General features: G+C 38.6%; 1 long non-coding RNA gene across 1 annotated transcript in view; it reads right to left on the bottom strand.

Moving 5' to 3' along the window:
• Positions 1-515: 515 nt before the first annotated feature.
• Positions 516-14,162, bottom strand: part of LOC110362292 (uncharacterized) — a 122,443-nt gene continuing 108,796 nt past the window's right edge. The window contains exons 7-9 of the long non-coding RNA XR_002419526.2: positions 5,538-5,769; positions 2,664-2,714; positions 516-647 (exon numbers count right to left, since the gene is read on the bottom strand). This is a non-coding gene — a long non-coding RNA (uncharacterized LOC110362292). The remainder of the gene's footprint in view (positions 648-2,663; positions 2,715-5,537; positions 5,770-14,162) is intronic.

A 14,162-nucleotide genomic window follows, 5' to 3' on the forward strand; every position in this document is an offset into this window, starting at 1 on the left:
TTGTTTTTCCTCTTCCACAAGCATATCCTGAATTGAAATAAGCATGAAAATAATATCAAATGGAAAATTATTCCCATTTTTTGTGGACTTAAGGTTCATGAACTCTTTTTCATAATTTATTTTAAAAGTGTATCCAGAAGGAATCTGACCCTGGTCAACTAAGCCGTACAGCGTCCCTCAAGAAGCCTTCAGGACCCTTTCTTGGGACTATTTGTGTTGAAACACACAAACGACAAAGCCAAGAGCGTCAAGGCGTTAGTGTGACAGTAAAGAGACAACGATACAGAATCCAGAGGTCTAGTTGCAAATGAGCAAAACAGAATGCATTTTGGTTGTTAAATTTAAAATTTTAAGCTATTCGTTAAGTCATGAATAATTCATAATTCACACTTCATATTTATGATGAATAATAATTACACATAAAATAGAAAGTGCAGGAAAACAATTGACATTGAAGAGGTAACAATTGATATTGAGTTGATGCAAGATGAGAAATATTCAACATCTTCTTCCTTATTGAGCAGCTAATCTCTAAATTGTAACTTTCTAATGGCTTTCTCAAAAACAAAACACATTTTCTACTTACACTTCAACATTTCAGTAAGAAGACATAGACTCTTCATACCTGCCTTCTTCATGGACCAGTTCTGGTTAAAAGAAGAAGGCATTTGTGTGTGAAATCAAAGCTAGAAAAGAAAGAATTTGAATTCACAACAGAATAAAAGATATCGTTAATGTAGGAGCTTTATTGTCAGATGAAAGAAAGAAGACAGGACAGTGTAGGACAGGAAAAGCCTTTTGCAGTTGAGTTTATATATATATGGAATGATATTAGGGCAAAAATACCTGGAAGATCTGTACAATGGAGTTCTACAGAGAAACTGCATGAGACTTCAATAAGTGAAGAATAATTTGTTGTACTCTTTTATAGAGTAATAGAATATAAGAGGGGATGTCTTATTCCCATAGCAAGGTAAAGCTAGTTGGAAGCCTAACTTTTTCTAAAATTCTGCAGTAATGCAGGTTTTATCACCTCAGCCAATTCCAGTGCTTAACCACCCTTATTGTAAGTCTAACTAAAGTTTTACTCTTTACTGAAATTTATGCCAGTGTTTTCACATTTGTCTACCACAAACACAGAGAACAGTCTGGGGTGATCTTTTGAGAGCATTTAGAAAGGAGACTTCAAAGGAAGTCCAGCTGAGCTAGAATAATTGTGCTTGGGGAAAAAAAAATTGTTAGAAAATTATTATGTGTTAGAAAAATTATAGCAGAAGTAAAAACTTGTGACTTCAGGAAATGAATTTATTAATAGGGAACTCAGCCAGGCTCAGGGATATGTTTTCCTGCTTTTCCAGATTACAGGTAGAGATGTGGTCTTCAGAACTCCCAGAATCTCTTGGATGCCTTCATGGAAAGTTCTGGAGCCTCAGAGGGATCTGGGCATGAGAGCGGTCACCATTCCTGGTGAGACCACACCTGGAATATTGTGTCCAGTTGTGGCCCCTCAGTTCCAGCAGGACAGGGAACTGCTGGAGAGAGTCCAGCGCAGGGCAACAAAGATGCTGAAGGGAGTGGAGCATCTCCCGTGTGAGGAAAGGCTGAGGGAGCTGGGGCTCTGGAGCTGGACAAGAGGAGACTGAGGGGTGACCTCATTAATGTTTACAGATATCTAAAGGGTGAGTGTCAGGAGGATGGAGCCAGGCTCTTCTCGGTGACAACCAATGATAGGACAAGGGGTAATGGGTTCAAACTGGAACACAAGAAGTTCCACTTAAATTTGAGAAGAAACTTCTTCCCAGTGAGGGTGGCAGAGCCTGGCCCAGGCTGCCCAGGGGGTTGTGGAGTCTCCTTCTCTGCAGACATTCCAACCCGCCTGGACACCTTCCTGTGTAACCTCATCTGGGTGTTCCTGCTCCATGGGGGGATTGCACTGGGTGAGCTTTCCAGGTCCCTTCCAATCCCTGACATTCTGGGATTCTGTGAAAGGACAGAACATTGAACTAAATAATTGGAGATATAAAAATGATTATTTAAGCAGAACAAACTTTAGAATCATGTGTGAAATGCTGAGAGAAATTGAATGGGATACAGAGAGAGAGAGAAGGAGGAAGGCAGAAATGAAACAGAAGTGTTCACAGATAATTTAATTTATCCCCAAGAGGTATATATGTCATCTCAGAAAAAAATATATAATGGATTAGGTATGACATCCACAAAAGACTACATATGGAGTTAAAAAGGGCAGCCAATATGGATGACTGAGGACAGGCAGAAGGTAACCCTGGGAAAGAAGCACACAAGGTCCCTAGACATATGCTATCTCTCATATCAATTACAACAGGCTCATGGTCCCTCTGGCTTTTCCTGTAACAATTAATTTAAAAATATAGTTCTGCATTGTTATTTCTCAATGGCCTTATTTTTGTCTTACTCTCAGTTTCTCTGTCAGTTTTAATCATACACATTGAGCAGTTCAAGCCTTGCATTCAACTGGTTTACTTTTTTTGCCTAGGTTTTAATGTTTTACAAAACCAGCAAACAAAAACAGTAAGTAATGTGAAGTGAAGACCAGCAGTAACTTATAGGAAGAAAACCTTACATTTTTTTCAACACTTTGAAAATGTATATTTCAGTAGAGATGGAGGAGATTTGGGACTTACATATTCAATGTCTGAGTCTGTCACTGATCCACTCATTACTGTTACAGTCACCTGTAAAACAGGAAAATAACATTCCTTACCATATTTTGAGACTATATAAAAGTTTGCAAAGCATTTTGATACCCTTCGATGAACTGTGACATATTAAGAGGATGAATGACTGTTAAATACCATCACCAATTCCAAGACTGTAGGCAGCTCTCCATTCACATCAGTCAGATTCAGCAATGGGATTTTCATGTGTCCGCTTCTTGGTTAACTCCAGGGAAAAGTCTGCTTGGCACTACCACTGCCACTATGTCGAAGGCCTTTCTCAGAGCCCCTTCATCACTTGTGACAGCTAGACTGGCAAAGTTGTGACTCATTTGGCCAACCCTGTTTATGCTGCTAACCCAAGCACCAGTGTGAACCTGCCAGACTTCTCCCAGTGGCATCACAGAGAACTCAGTTGTCAAATGTTGTCATTTCTGGAGCTATCAATCTCTGCTGGACACAGAAGGTAACTAAGGAGGGAAGAGAATATCTTCATTGGCTCTCCTTCTAATTTACGTCTGATGCGGTTGTACCTTGGGTGGATAAAGACACTAGGAAGTAGGCTTTCCTTCCACTTATACACCGGGTTGCACAACTGCTATTTAATTTCATTTATCTGGGAATTCTTTTTTCCTTATCTTCCCTAAAGGCTGGACCTTAAGTAAATGTGTTTGTTTTTCCTTGAAACTAGACTTAAGGGTAGTCAAAGTTGCAGTCTAGTCTAAGAAATATGTGCATGGCTTAGTGATTGGAAAACTAAGAATACTCATCATCACCATTGCCAAAGATGTCAGCATAGTGGTTTGTTGATGCCTAAAGGCATTCTTTTCAACACCCATCTGTGTTGCACAGGTCCAGGTCCAAGGAGTTAATACCAATGTGCTCCATCTCAAGAGTTTCCCAAACTGATGCTGGCTAGTGCTCTTCATTGACTACCAAACAGATTTTTAAATGGCTGCTCAGATAGAAGTGTCAGTGAGGAGAAAGGTATCAGTTTGAAATGCAATTTCCCATAGGCATCCTACAATGATGAATATTCTATTGTTACCCTGTTTCTGCTTTTAAACATGTGAATTTTGTAGATGAGTGAAAAAAAAAAAGGAACCGCAGCATTCACAGAGCAATTTGCTCTCTGGCTTTGCAGGTAAAATTGTTAATTGAGGGCTTTGCAAACAAGTTAATCTAAAAATGAAGATCTATGGCTGTTCTGTTATTTAACTAATAACAACATCCTGAAAAACAACTAAGCACTCATGTCCAAATCACACAAGCAGTTACTTTTTGTTTTACTATTCAATAAATAAAATGTTATTGATCCTTATAATAGTAAATCAGCGAAAGCCAGTAACAATCAAAAAATATATGAGCATGAATAGGCAGCTTATTTAGATACGGGAAGTTTTTGTTTCATTTTTTCTAGTTAAATTTCAATGTATCTGTGAATATGTCAAGATGACAGAATCTCATTTAAAAGCCGTGAAGACAGCTGACAGAGAGTGCATTAAAAATTAGATTTTGAATTCATAGAATGAAAGCTTTAAATCACTACAAGCATGTCTGTAGGACAAGATTGATACCAGATGCTATTTAGTACATGTTATTAACAAACCATTCAAGCCTTGAAGGGACCTTGTCACTACATAACTTCTGTCTATGTAAATAAGATTGAAGCAAGGATTTATATTGCTAGCGATATCGAGCATCCAGTACATCAAAGAAACAGGACAGAAAGTACTGCTCAAGTTAAAGAAAGTACCAGAGAATACTAAAATCTATGACTTTCTCCTGACTTTGCTTACACATATAAATCACTCTACAGTGCCACACAAAATCTATCTCATGAAAGCACTGGCCTGCAGAGCAAAACCAAACACTACAATTGTCTCTGTGCTGAGAAAAAAGTGTTGCATTAACCAAATATTGTTGTATTATTATACAACAGCATACATTAATGCAGATTAAGTTGTTTAAAACTGAAAATATATGTACACTACAGGACCTGTCAAAAATCTTTTATTTGTTCTCTCTTTCGAAGGTCTTCCTGTTCTCGGTACACCATTCACCAATATGCAGCAACACTCTTGTTTCAAATACTCAGTGCTTTGGGGAATACTGTAACAGTTGTCTAAGCAGCTAAGTCTTGCCCGAGCTTCTGGTCCGTAACCTCCACTGACATATTCATTCAATGTTAATTTGACACTTCTGCCTTTTTCTGTGGTCACCCTGATTTATCAGAAACAATTCTCCCTCGGCTTCTAGCTTAGTCATTACATACATGCTCATCCATAGGCCACTTCAAAGGGATTGCATGTGTTATCCAAGGACAATGTTATATGCCAGTTCTACAAATACTTTCTCAGATTGATAATTTTTAAGACTGGAGAGACCTCTAGGAGATCGGTCTGACCTTCTGCCTCAACACTCCTAGTTGAACTAAAAAAGTTTCCATAAACATCCAGTCTGGATCTTAAGACGTAATGAAAAAGAATGTACCATATCTTCACATAAATTTCTGGATACATAGGTATCTACAGCATGGCTGTTTTTTCTCTTTGTTTTCTTGGCTTGATTTGTCTGACATAAACTTTTAAGCTATAAATAAATATTTGCAATAAAAGTTGAGGAATCCTAGTCATCAGAAGATTCGAAAGCAGAATTTGATGGGCGGGGATTTGATCTTTAAGGCCCTATGTGATTATTAATTTTTAGTCTGAGATACTGCTTTCCTTGTGCAGACCTACAGTAATGGTAAGTACAGTAAAACACCTGAGCTGCAATGCCACTTTTACAGGATACAATGCTGGTAGGTCATTCTCTGTAAGAGAAAACTTTGGAACTTACTTGTCCATTATTTCATTATCAGGATATCCACTGGTGTTCTTTGTAGTCCATAAGGAGAATTGTGTCAAGCAAATGATGCATTTTGGAGCCCATGAAACTGGTGGAAAGTTCTGAGAACAGGTATTCTGACTACAGACAATACTGCTTTTTCCGGATGACTTTTCACCTTGACAATCCTGTCAGCAATCAAGACGAGCGCCACCGGAGTCCTCCTGGCTGAACAAGTGGGAGCCTGTTTGGGCAGGAGCAGAACAGAAAGACATAGATCATTTGTAGGATTCATCTGTAGGATTGATGTAGGAGGGATTAGAAGGGGAGTCTGCAAATCGATCCTCGCTGAGGTTTACTCCCCCAAGCTCCTCATGCTTTTTAATGAGGTTATCTGGCCTGTGTCAGCTATTACTGGAAATATTCAGCATTTATCCGCCTCTCCACGTGACAAATAAGGATACCGTTCTTGCACTGAAATTCCAAACTGCCAGAAACTCCGCTTGCCATCTCTTTGATGAATCCAACCCAGAGACTTTACCTTAACATGATGCCTACAACCTGTATTTGGTGCAACTCCATAATGTCTCCATTTTAAAATTATTATTATTTTACTTTAGCCTCCTACTGATCTGTCAATTTGGAATTAGAATGTTACCGGATTTACACATCTTAGTGAAATATGAGGATTTATTCAGAGCTGTGTTAGAAAGAGTGTCAAAACCCAGGAAAGTAACTTTCCACTGTAGATGTGTATATATACATGATGTGTCTTTTTCTGGTTGCTTTTTAAATTAATCACCTTCTCTTTGTAAGTCTATTCATTGTAACATCATCTCCTAATGTGAATATTACAGTCTCATCCCAGGCTTTATAGAAATCTGTATAAATGCCCTTGATTTGAACAACACCCAGCAGATTGAAATTCTGCAATAAATTTCAAATGGCAGAATTTATTAGCACTTCAAGTTCTCGTGAGTTACAGAGATTGCAAAGCGCAATGGTACTTGATCTGGTCAGCCCGCAGGCCATATTCTTAGAGACTGTTGGCAACTGCAATGAGGGGGAGAGAAGGAAACAACCTGGTTGTTTCCAAGTCCTGAAAATAGTTTAGCTTTACTACAGAAGAAGGCTTTGTTTGATTTTTAGGACTGCCACAAAAACAAAGTTGACCTTTGCAGGAGCACTGTGTTTTATAAAACCTTAACCTCTGAATGCTCATGCAGAAGCGCTTACTCCACTCTGCTCTGGGTAGTAAACGGTTCTATGGTTGTACGGCTGGTTCTAAAACCCCCTGAGAGTGCTCTCAACATTTACAGTTGCTAGCAGGACCAAGGGGCTAAAACTGCAGCCAGGCCCAATTGCGGATTCATTCTCATCTCATTGACATTCCTCACCTGGCACGGCTGGCTTGAGACAACAAAAGAGCCTGAACTTTTTCTCTTCATCAGCAGAGGCGAGCCCTGTCCTGAGTAACTCGCACATTGCTTTTCACTGGCTTCTGTACAGCACTGCCTTAATAAAAAACTGACCATTTGTAGCATTTCCTGCACTTCTGATCACCACACAGATGCCCTGCCTAGCTGAATTACAGTTTCAACAATGAATTTAATGTCTCAAAACTTGTGAGCTTAAGTCATCTCACATGATTCATGCAAAAGCTAGAATCAGTGCAATGAAAATACATAAGCCCAGACCTACTCCCTTCAGTGACTGTTACTAAGCAGAGCTTTACAACCAAAGCCCAGGCATGTTAAGGTTGGGTGCACTTTTCGACTAACAAACATTTCAGCCATTAAGTAGATACATTTTACAACATATTGAAAGATTGCTCTACTTTGCTGGTAATATACATTTCACTGAAAAAGAACAAATTCCTTTTTGATTAAAGAGGAAAATTCTTCTGAAAGTTTGATCTTTGAATACGGTGGTCTCATGTTTATTGATGGCAGGTTCTTTGATGAGATAAGATGGTTATTTTCTATTAAACAAGGAGTTTCTCATTGCTTGTGAAACTTTCAAAACAAAGTTGAAGCTAAATTATGTAACATCAACTTGAAATTGGCACACAGCCTTTTCTATATGATAGGGGACAATTAAATCAGAGATAATGGAAGGAATAAACCAAGCACAAACCACTAGAGAAATTACTGAAGAAATGTAGCATACCAAAACAGGTGAGTATGAGCAAATAAATATTATAACTTCAATTAAAAAATAGAGCATTTAATGGACTGGAAAGGGATGTGGGAATTAACGTTGGCTGATATATTTCAAACCACTGAATTAAATCCATAATATCTGTTTGTGTTCCATATTTTAGTGCCTGTGGTTGCTGGAAGACATCTTCTAGGAAACAACAAAAATTATATATATGTATGTCAATATGACTAAAATAGTGTTATTTACTACCACCAGAATCTAATTGGAATCATCCTATGCAGCCACACATGTCAGAAAGAACACTTATGCTCTTTGAACAGTAATCCTGGTTGAAAATCATGCTGATCTTGGGAAGAAAGGTGTTACACTACGGGCTTTGCACATGGGGAGGAATAAACAGTCTCACAAAAAATCACGGGTTTCTTCAGCAGATGCTGCAGTTTGAAATGGAGGTGTTGGAAAGAGCTGCTGAAGAAACCAGCTGCTTTTGGGAGGGCTCTTCCTTACAACAAAGGACTCTGTGCAGGGGCGCGCTGTTGGTTGAAGGTTGCAGCGTGCACTACAGGCTTCCTGAGCTGCAAGTTTTTCTCTTGAAATCATTTCAACAACAACCAAATCTCTTTCAATCTAAACAAAAATCTTCCCAGAAACATTTGACTAGCAAAGGGATTTGACTCTATGTCAAATCGAGATAAACTATTCACCGTTGAATATCAAGCACTGGCATGCTGCCTCACAGGTGGAGACGCAATGACAGTGTTTATTTTGTATCATTTATTCAGATTGCTGAAATATTCCCTCGATGCACATCCTATGCACTGGGTGCCTTTTCCACCGCCTAAAGTGAAAACACACAGCAATACAAATAAATGACTGTACCTCCTGTATTTAGGCTATCATTGAACAATGTTAATTTTCCCTCCGGAGAATATAGTACTGAGCCCAGTGGAGGGAAAAAGCAAACAGTGCAAGTTGCTGAATTCCATCACGTGAACCTAAATTCCGTATTTCAAATGCATTTTGTAGCTTTCTAGTGTGCTGATATTCAATGGCTATAAATACTGCTGCTGTTTAAAATAGCCAAATTTACATTCTTTCCGAGGGTTTCATGCACTGATTTAAGAGCCATAAAAACATTTTTCAGTGCCTCCATACATTGTGCGCTGCTGATAATCTGAAGGTTCCTTTTGCTCATTTTGAGTGTCTCCCAGACCTTATTGACTGTTCTCCAATGTGCAGAAGCGTTCAGCACACATTTAACAGCACGCTGGAATGCACTCTGCAGATAACGAGGAATTTAGGTATTATTTAAATACCACTTCCTCTTGCTTAAAGCACCTGATACATATAAGGAGAACAAACCTACCCAAAAAGAAACCAAACTCATTCAATAAGAGCCACATTTGCTCTGTTTGCCTTCTTTTGTAAAAAGGGGGAAAAAAATGTCCTCTTTCACCAGGGAAAGCCATTCTACCACACCAGTTTTCCTTAGGTTAATGTTAGATTTACACTGATCAGCAAGCCTGAAAAATATATGTTGCCTTATGCATGCAGCACACCACACTTTTTACTGGTAAGTACCTTCTCCCCCCACCTCCTTTTTTTTAAAATACTTGCTTGCTGAAAACAATGTGTTCTCAATGTGTTCTTGTGTAGCTTTCTGTATGTCCACTTGTCTTGAAAAAAACAGCAGTTGAGTACAACTTAAATATTCACTTTCCAAAGCTTGACCAAATTACATTGCACATTCAATTCCTTCTACCTTCCGGAATAAGCAAATTGAATGTGATATGTTGGAAGAGGAATAGGCTCAGCACTTCTGTAAACTTCAATATTTTTCTGTTACTAACCACCAGCCTGTTAATTAGAGAGTGATTGAATCTTATGGACTGCAGCAGTGTAGAGAAACTCAGCTATTTGTTCCTGACCTTGTCTGAAATTAAAACTGCAGCAGGTGAAAAGGAGCTAGAGGGAAAGAACATAGTTCACAATTACTTTTAGATATTTATATATATATATATCTTTCCGTGGAAAAGGTCCCTGGCACAAAGTTTTGCTTTGATTTTGGAGGAAGAAGATGACTTTGTTTTGGTTTTAATTCATTGTTGATAGCAAAGCTGCAGAAATGTATTTAGAGGTGTTGGCATTGGTGTCCAAACTGAATGTCAGCTTGTGTGACCAACATACAACAGCTAACGCAACCACCTGAAATTTCACCACTTGTCTATCAATTCTACATAGTTAAAAAAATATATTAAAAGTGTATTCTGCTTTGGATGTACCTACAGACCGTAGGCACTTATTTGACCCCTATTACTGTACTATCAAAGCACCTCACAATCTTACTGGCTTTATCCTGACAACCCCCCTGCGAGGGTTTGCTATTATCTCTGCACTCACGCTGACACTTTATGTTTCAAGGAAGCACAAAATCAAACTGATTCAAATGTAATACTTTCCCTTTGGCCTTGGAGGCCCAAGGCAGCTCTTTCTAAACATGGTTTCAATCATGTTTCACAGATTAAATGAATTATTCAGGTCTGTAAATCTACATTTTGCAGCAGATTTTGTTCAGTTTTAAGATCAAGTTATAAAAAGTCATCATTTCTCTAAACTGCCTCCTAACGGTACAGTTTTGATAAAAAATCATGTAGGAAGCACACACCTTTTTAAATGCATGGTAGTTTTACAATAAGGGGTAAAACTGGTTTACTTATGTTCTTTAGGAAGAAAAATCACCAGTTCAAAGGAGGACAATCTGTAATTATAACTGAATGGGGAGACCTAATTTGTACATCTGATGGCAAAAAGGCTACATATAGGGTTTCTTATTCCCAGTTTGTCATACGTCTTTTGCAGATTGATTTTTTCCAGAGTTTGAACCGACATTACATACGATCCTTGGTAAGCCTGGAAAGAATCCAGTATCTTGGGACAGAAAAGAGAGACGAGCACAGCAGAGCAGAGAACTGATTCAAGGGTTGAATTCTCGTAAATGATACTTTCTGTTGCTTGGTTTTCCAAATAAACCATTGTTTACCGTTTTCCCTTTCATTGTGGTAGATGAAAAAGGAGGTATGGACAACTGGTTGTGCTATTAGAGATGGGGATGTTTAGAGACCACAACTCTTCCAAAAGACACTGCAATGAGCAAAGGAGATGGCATTTCTTTTTTTTCACCTGGGCAATGCATTTTCAGTGGTGAAGAGGAATAAACCAACACTCAAGATCTAAAATGACAGATAGTTGAATAACAAATCAGCTGGAGAATGCTCTAAATTTAAACTCTTCAATATTAACAATGGTTACTGTATTACCCTTTTCAGGCTGAAGATTGATGCGCTTCCCCCCCAGGGGAAGCGCTGACTTTGGCTGTCCCTGGCTTCCCCTCTGCTCTTCCACATTGATTCCTGGTCCCGTGTTGTGCCCTCAGCTGAGCTAGGACAACTGATTTGGGACTAAATGGAGAACTGGATCAGGGAGGTGGCAAGGTCAATAATAATAACAATCATAACAACAAGAACAACAACAATAACAAAGTTCCTCATTTCACTTTACTAGTCAGTCTCAAACTCCTTGTGTGCACTCAAAAAGTGGATTTAGTTAGCAAAGGGAGAAAAGACAGCCAAGGGGTGGCTGGATTTGCTGGAGACGGCCCTCCCGGAGCAGCTGTAGTGCGAGGAAGAAAGGATAGCCTTTGACCACACAGACCAAGTCACGCTCCAGCATTTCCAAGGTGCTCATGACTTGTGAGACAGTAGGACAGAGCAATTGTGAGATACCAGCAGCCCTGGAGGAGGCTTGAGCCTCTTCATCTGGAAGCTGCATGATGGCATCACGCCAGCACCGCTGAGAATCTGTCACTGGGGCTACGTCTAATAGTAGGGACATTTTGCAGGAAGAAACAGCTAAATATTTCCTAGCCTGATCTGTTAGCATCTGTGAGGGCTGCTGCTTGGTTCTCAAGAACCGTGTCACATCTAATTCTATAACACAGCCTTTATTTTGACAAACAGCTTCCAATGAGTGGCTCGATCCCCAGTTTACTTTACAGCAATCAGCCTGCTAGCGCTTTCCGCAATCATTTTAAACAGCTTGATTTGGAGGTATCTCTTAACTGACAACTGAGCAACAAAACCTGTCAACTAAGAATTTTACTGGCTGTTTGGTGTTTAGCTACTAGTGGAAAAGAAAGAAGAAGATATTAACACTTCATGAATATTTTTGGTTGTAAAAGCTGTTTTTAGGGATGTTTCTGATCGACTGTCCTACTAAATAGAGAGTGATGGAATAATTCTTCACCTGCAAAACTTGTAATGGGGCACGTACCGAGCAGGAACAGCCACGCACTGCTTCCTATTATTTCTTACTACACAGGAAGAGTAAGGACTGCTTATTGTTTAAGTGTCTGCTCTCAGCACTCAGTTTGTCACCTGTTTTCTCTGTGTTTTACCTACATGTGTTTTACCTTCCACGAGTGAGCCTAGCTTGAATATATTAGTAGAAAAAACACTGCAGGTACAATGCTGAGTAAACTATTTAATATCATGCCTGCTTCTTCTGTCTCTGTTTATGTGCAATGTTGTTACCATTTATCCTAGGAGGCAATTAAAGCATTTGCTTGAAATTATAGACACAAATGTGACTTCTTTCTAGGTAGCAACTTTGTTATTAACCTGTCAATCCTGATTATTATTAAGCGAACTATTCATTTCATCTGTTCATTGCTGCTCACGTGCTCCATCACTGGTCACCAAAGGAACTGGGCTGCTGCTGCTGCTCCTGAGAGGAGATCTGAGAGTTTTCAAATGTGAGACCATCAAATAATTGAAACTAATTGTCAAATTAATTATACTAGATGCCACGCAAATATTAGGATTCAGAAACATTTTCATAAACAAGCAGTAGTTATCTAGGCACTCCTGAATAACACAGGCATGATAATTACAGCAAGCTAAATGCTGCTTTTTATTCATTCAGAAATTCATGGCAGTTTTCTGGCATTTTGTTAATTCTATTTCTTCAAAAATCAAACCAGCTCAACTATGTTCTTTGTACTGAAACCCTTGTGTTGTAGTCTGATGGACGTCACATTTAGGATCCTTTTCAATACTGCACTCAAAGTAATTTAAGTGACCCGCTTTTCAACTTCATTTTTTTCTGCTTAGATTTTAAAAGGTTATTTTTTGCTCTATTAATAGTTAGGATTATTTTTTCAAAAGGAAGCACAGAAAATGTATCCACCTGAACAAAACTGGAAATTGGAGATATTTCCCTTAGAGATGCTGATTTTTGGGGAAGTTTGCTACGTTGTTCCACACAGGGCTGTAACACAAGGTTATTAACAACTCCTCGTGCCGATGAGATCTTTTACACCCAACTGCCTACAGTCAGTTAGTTGACTATGAAACTGCCCAATTTCTGTGTGTAATCAAAGTAACTGTGTACACATTTGGCATGTAATTACGTTTCTAAATTGATTAAAATCCAGCCCTGAAACGATTGCAAGCTAAGGCTTGGCTTCAATGATTAGTTCTTAAAACTTCTTTCACAAGCTTGAGCAAATAACACATTTGCCAAAAAATGCTGCCAACTGCGAAAGTTAATTATGATAAATGTAACACAGTTCTCTCATCACCCATGTACAGAGAAAGGCTTTTGCCTCATCTAACCTCATTGTCCATCAGGACAAAGATGGTGCTTCAGGTTTTCTTTCCTTTAACAAGGACAGATATGCTCATGAGTGACAGTTAAATTTGTTGGAGGTATTAAATTGCTAATGCTAACACATTTTACAATCTTCTGAACTGATTTAATATATTAGACTGTCACTCAAAGTCTTAATAAACAATTCCACACTCTTAGTTTAAAATCATCCTGTCAGATCTGGAGGTTTTTGCAATTGGCCTCCATTGTTAATGTGAAAGTAGTTTACAAACAAATGACTTTTTTCCTTCATAGGTTGTATCATATGAGGCTTTAATGGGTATTTCTCTTGTTTCTCACTTTTATTTATTATGAAACAGCTGTGCCAGAGCTTAATGCTGTGGACTTGTGCTTTAAAGCACCTGTGCTTGGAGCTATAGACCTCTCCCTCTCCTGCAAATAATCTCTCACTTATTCATATTTGAATAGATCTTTCTTCTCATTTTAGGATATTGCAAGCTCAGCCTCGTGCAACTTAATACACTTTTGAAGGATGATTTCATTATGTTTATTCTAATATAGTGTAATTCCTCCATGGAGTGCCACTTTCGCTTCAGAGACCCATCAGAAGCTCACCGAGTACTGAAGTTCCATGTTTGCAGATGTGAGAAACAGAGGTACTCATTATGGCTAATAGACTTCGACAGGAAAGTCATTAAAACCAAAATATTTTCTCTAATTTTGAAGAAAAAAATAAGAGGGAAGAGGAATTCATTTTTCTGAAGTGCATTTATTGAGAAAACAACCTGGATATTTTGATTTTTAAGG

Source organism: Columba livia, chromosome 13 (assembly GCF_036013475.1).
Source record: "Columba livia isolate bColLiv1 breed racing homer chromosome 13, bColLiv1.pat.W.v2, whole genome shotgun sequence".
In the NCBI taxonomy this organism is placed as follows: Eukaryota; Metazoa; Chordata; class Aves; order Columbiformes; family Columbidae; genus Columba; species Columba livia.